Here is a 6,000-nt window from a genome sequence, read left to right as displayed (position 1 = left end):
CCAGAGTTTGATTGGTCCTCTCGGTTTGTCCATCGGTCTGAGGGTGGTGACTGGTCGATAGTCTCACATCAATCTGAGCCGACCGACAGCAACTTCGCCAAAAATGAGAAATAAATTGACTACCTCGATCCGAAATTAGAACCGAAGGAAAACCGTGCAGTCGGACGATGTTTTCGAGAAATTCTCGGGCCAGAGTTGCTGCTGTTGGCAAGCCTTTGAGCGGAATGAAATGCGCCATCTTGGAGAATAAGTCCACGATTACTAGAATCGTATTATATCCGGAGCATGGAGGTAGATCGGTGATGAAGTCCATAGAAAGCGTATGCCAAGGGCGAGGTGGGATGTCAATAGGGCGTAAGAGGCCTGCTGGTCTTTCCTTTTGACTCTTGTTTTGGGCGCATACTCCACAGGACATTATAAAGTCTCTGATATCTTTTTTCCAAGACGGCCACCAGAAGTAGCGCTTGATCTTTTCTGAGGTCTTGGCCATACCGGGATGTCCTTCCATTAAAGAATCGTGATAACAAGAGATTACTTTTTTCTGTAAATCTGTACTGGGTAGGTATAATCGTTCTTAGAAATACAATAAGTTGTCCTTTACTGCAAAGTCCTTTCCCTGCAGATGCCAATTCTGTATGTCTGCTGGAGTTACAAGTTGCCTGGCCTTATCCTTAACTTCCTCTATGGATTCTGTGGCGATTACACCCAGAATTCTTTGTTCGGGAATGATTGGTACAGGTTTAGGGTTGATCAAGTGTTCTTCCACTCCCATCCGAGAAAGGGCATCAGCTTTACCGTTCTTTGTACCAGGTCAATAAGTAATTATGAAGTCAAACTCGGCAAAGAATAATGCCCAACGGAGTTGTCTAGAGGATTGGGCTTTTGCGGTTTTCAAATATTGCAGGTTTCGGTGATCCGTAATCACAGTAACGGTGTGTCGGGCCCCCAGCAGATAATGCCGCCAAGCCTTAAAGGCAGACTTGATAGCCAGAAGTTCCTTGTCAGTAATCGTGTAATTGATTTCAGGAGGCGAGAATTTGCGGGACCAAAATGCCACGGGATGCAACTGATTGGTTACCGGGTCCTTTTGTGATAGAACTGCCCCCATGGCAAGGCTTGAAGCATCAGTTTCCACGATGTAGGGGAGTTCGGGGCAAGGGTGTTTTAAGATTGGTGCAGAGATAAATTTAGTCTTCAAATCCTGGAAAGCTTGTTCCGCCTCGGTAGACCATTCAAAACGTTTGTTTTTCTTTAACAAGGCAGTGATGGGCTGGACTATTCGAGAGAATTCGGGGATAAACCTGCGGTAAAAGTTAGCGAAGCCTAACATGCTTTGCACACCTTTTACGGAGGATGGTGATGGCCATTTGAGAACTGCATCGACCTTCTTTGAATCCATACGCACTCCGCCAGGTGATAATATGAATCCCAAGAATTCAACTTCAGTCACGTTGAAAACACATTTTTCCAACTTAGCGAAAAGTTTGTGTTGACGCAATCTTTCGAGGACCATTTTCACGTGTTTCCGATGTTCAGATTCCGATGAAGAATAAACGAGGATGTCGTCAATGTAAACAACAACACATACATCTATGAGCTCTCTCAGGACATCGTTCATAAAATATTGAAAGGCGGCCGGGGCATTGCAAAGTCCGAAGGGCATGACCTGATATTCAAATAGTCCATACTTGGTGCGGAAGGCCGTCTTCCATTCATCGCCCTCTTTTACTCGTACCAAGTGGTAAGCTCCTCTAAGATCCAGCTTTGTATATATGCATGCTTTTCTGACTTGGTCCAGGAGTTCAGGGATCAAAGGTAACGGATATCTATTCTTAACAGTGATCTGGTTAAGGGAGCGATAATCTATACAAGTTCTAAGGTCTCCTTCCTTTTTTGGAACGAAGAACAAAGCTGAAGAAGCAGGGGACTTGGAAGGACGAATAAACCCATTTGCCAGGTATTGATCCAGGTATTGTCGAAGGTGAAGGTTCTCAGGCTCGGTGAGGGCATAAATTCTACTACAAGGAGGAGTAGATCCAGGTATCAGGTCTATCTGGCAGTCATAAGACCTATGAGGAGGTAGAGAGTTAGCCTGATCCTTCCGGAAAACATCTTGGTATTCTAGGTAGTCGGGAGGTAACTGGGGAGTCTCTGAAGAAATTGCTGCCAGTGCAACACCAGGTGGAGGGTGACAAGTAGAGACACATTCTGGAAACTGGACCGTTCTTGCTCGCCAATCGATCAGAGGATTGTGTTTCTCTAACCAAGGTATTCCTAGAATAATCTGAAACTGAGGGGCCTTGATCACATCGAACACGATCTTCTCCTGGTGTCCATCTTGACTTACTAGCGTCACCTCTTGAGTGGTATGCGTTACTGGCCCGGAGGCTATCTCCGTACCATCCACCGTAGTAATGACGTCCTTTACAGCCTTGGGACAAAGAGTTAGATTCATCCTCAAAACCATTTCATGATCCACATAATTGCCGATGGCACCGCTGTCGACGTAAGCTTCAATTGCATGTAATCGATCCGGATTATCAGGGCTAATGAGGACCATAGGTATCACGAAATGCGAGGTCACGGAACTGGTTTTCACGCTCGGCAAGAGGACCTCTATTCTTGCCGGGCGAGGTTGTTTCCCTGCTCAGAGTTTGTAACTTTGGTAACTGCAGCTCCTACTGCCTTCTTGGCAGGTTTCACCGGACAGTCTCGAAGAAAGTGCCCTGACTTTCCGCAATAGAGGCATAATTGCAACTGTTTTCTCCTTTCCCGCTCCTTTTGTGTTAGAGGACCTTTCAGACCCCCTATTTGCATGGGTTCCCCGGAGTCTACTCCTTTGGAAGGAGTTGGCGGTTTGGAAAATACTCGAGCATCAAACTTGGAACGATCGGCCTTCCTGTTCTGCAGTCTGTGATCTATTTGAACGACTAAGTCTATATAGTCCGAACAATCTTGTGGGGGATTCACTACTTGGGCTAACACATCTTTGAGCTCTCCACGTAGACCTCTATAAAACAGCGTAATCCTTTTGTCCTCAGGCCATTGAGTTTCCACTATCAGTCTGTTGAAAGACGCAATGTAAGCCAAAAGGTCTTGATTACCTTGTCGCAACGAAAGAAGCTCATTGTCCAAGGCCTGCCCCTGTGAATGTCTTGCGAACAGTTTTTCCATACTGAGCTGAAAAGCTTGAAAATCATGGAGGACCGGATCATCTTGATTTACTAGAGGGATCGACCAGTCTGCCGCATTGCCACTAAGGTACGAAAGCACGAAAGCTACTTTAGCTTGATCAGTTGGAAAGGCTGCTGGCCGGCATAAGAAATGCAACCGGCACTGATTGATAAATACTGCAAACCTCTTTGGGTCACCAGAAAATCATTCGGGCGGAGCCAGAGGTACATTCCCAGGTAGGTTGATCTGCACTGGATTCATAGAGGATGTAGAAGGAAGATTTCCCCCAGATGCGGGTAACGGGGTCTGTCCGGCTTGTGACTGTAGCAATTGTCTAGTGAGATCATCTGTTCGCTCCTTGGAAATAATCAGTTCCCTTCTTAGAGCGTTCGTTTCCTGACGGGCTGCATGCACTTCTGCCCTTAGTTCCCCAAGTAACTGGTCTAGCTGGTCGGTATCCGAGGTTTCCATAGCGCCTGGACGGGAGTTTTGTGGTAGGCTTTGCGTTCTGTAACGCTCACCTGATTCCCGTAGAGGCGCCGGTCTTGACTGGGCGTATACCGTATCTGCAAAGGTGAGGTGTAACACACGGCTGGCTCTTTGGGCTGGACCTCTGTGCACTGTATGTCTGACTTGAAGGGTAAGATGTCTGCAGATAGAAAATATGGGATTAAGGAACTGGGTTATTGAATGTCTCTCTCTTCTTCCCCTTTCTCTTCTCCTGTAGAACCCCAAAGGTTAATGCTCTCACCTTAGGTAAGTGAACGCCGTGCTCTCCATCTGCCTCGGGGCAGGGTGCTGTAACCAGTTTCTTCACTGGATAAGGGGAGCAGGCCTCTTGACTTCAGAGGACTGCTGTCCGTCGTTTACTGCACGAACGGTAAATTTCGAGTAATTCTAATGTCTTTAAAGTCTTTAGTAATGATGTTTCTTGTTTTGCAGGGTTCCGGCGATGGCGGATGACGGGCTGAAGTGAGTTGAAGATGGAGCCCGTGTGATGAATAGAAGCGCCTGGAAGCACGTAAGTAAGCGCTTGTTGCCTGCTTCACGATGCGCTCTAACTGTCTTTTTATTTTGCAGGTACAAGTTCGGAGCGGCTGGGTTAGATGTGGAAAGGAGTAATGGCACGTGAGTATTAAAGTTCCCCAATGTCTTTAAACGCACCTTGTTTTTTCTTTCAGATGCGGGATGCAGCGCCGAAGGCCTCCGGAGCGTGCGAAGAGTTGGTAAGCTTTTGTCTTTCAGATGCCGGAATGCAGTGTGAAGACCTCCGGAGCGCACGAAGAGTAGGTAAGCCTTTGTCTTTCAGATGCCGGAATGCAGCGTGAGGCGTTGGTGACAGCCGATGGACCAGGTAAGTGAAGAGCTGTCACTGAAGACCGTAATGCTAACCTGTTCTTTCTTGTCTTTATAGGTGTTGCTGAAGACTGGATTCAGGATGGTAAGCCTTTTTCCTTAGGCCCAGGATCAGATGCAGAAGACACGATGAGCGTTCTGCTGCAGAGGATGCAGAATAACGCAAAGCAAGATTCATCCATCGGGTGTGGTTTAAATAGCCTCCTGTAGTGCTTAGGTGTCTCCTTCCACAGCCACGCCTAGGTAAGAAAAGAGTTCCTGCTTTCCAGAAGAGTTCCAGTGTTCTGAATCTAGGGAGTGGCTCCTGCCCCACCCAACAGGAAAAGTAGTTCCAAACAGAAGAGGATCAGAGGCTCAACTGGCAGGCAAGTAAGCAGCATGGTCTGCTGCAGGTAAATCCACCCAAGCATTATGAGCCCGGCGCTTCCAGCGCTGGGACTGGGCATATTTATGAGCCTGGTGCCACTGGCGCCAGGACTGGGTCCAAAAGGTCCCAATTGGGACTGGTTGGCACTCGGAACCTGGGTTATGGATCTGCTTCCAAGGGAGTTGGGAAAACCCTGACCTTTTGGAAGCAGAGATCATGACACTAAGTAAAATCTTTCAAAGATCTGAAAACCATCCCGCCTTCATGGAAAACCTCTATAGTCGTCCCATTTTTCAAAAAGGGAAACAGACGTGATCCGGCGAACTACCGCCCTATAGCACTGATGGACGTCATAGGAACATTCTTTGGCACTCTCCCACTAGATACATTTAAGAAATGAGCCAAACAGGTTCCTTGCGGCAACTTCCTACAGACAGGCTTTAAAAAGAACCAAGGAACAACGGCCAACATCTTCTTAACAAACGTGCTAAAAAACAAAGTTCTGGAAGGAGGTCCTTGCATCTTTCTGATCTTTATAGATCTGACCCAAGCTTTTGATGGAGTGGACAGATCAAACTTATGGTCCAAATTAAAAGCTTGGAATTGTCCACCTAGTCTTCATGAACCGATCAAGGCACTATACTTAGACACTAGCATAAGAGTTTGCCTAGACACAACAGTGTTTTATCCTCTGCTATTCCAACATGTAGAGGAGTGAAACAGGGGTGCCCATTGGCTCCGGCTTTGTTCCTGGCCTATACTGGCAATCTACAAGAATCAGACCTAGAAGTACGATCATTCCTGCATAAGTTGAACAAAACTACGATTACATGTTTACTGTATGCAGATGACCGGATACTGGTTGACTACACCCCAGTTGGCTTGCAATGCCAGCTGAACAATTTACTTCAATACACACAGAAAAATAACCTCACAATTAATGAAAAAAATGAAGTTTATGATCCTGTAAATATCTAAGAGAAGCAAAGAAAAAATTCACCTAACTTTGAATGGAAACCCCATTGAAAAACTTAAAATACCTGGGTGTAATGTTGGATAGTTCAAAACAGACAAAGCGATGCAAGAGACACTTAAGGAAAAAG

The sequence above is a fragment of the Ambystoma mexicanum genome, chromosome 5q (genome assembly GCF_040938575.1).
Source record: "Ambystoma mexicanum isolate Mex_15411 chromosome 5q, UKY_AmexF1_1, whole genome shotgun sequence".
Classification (NCBI taxonomy): Eukaryota; Metazoa; Chordata; class Amphibia; order Caudata; family Ambystomatidae; genus Ambystoma; species Ambystoma mexicanum.
The sequence above is the reverse complement of the archived record's forward strand: the minus strand, read 5'-3'. Positions refer to the sequence as shown.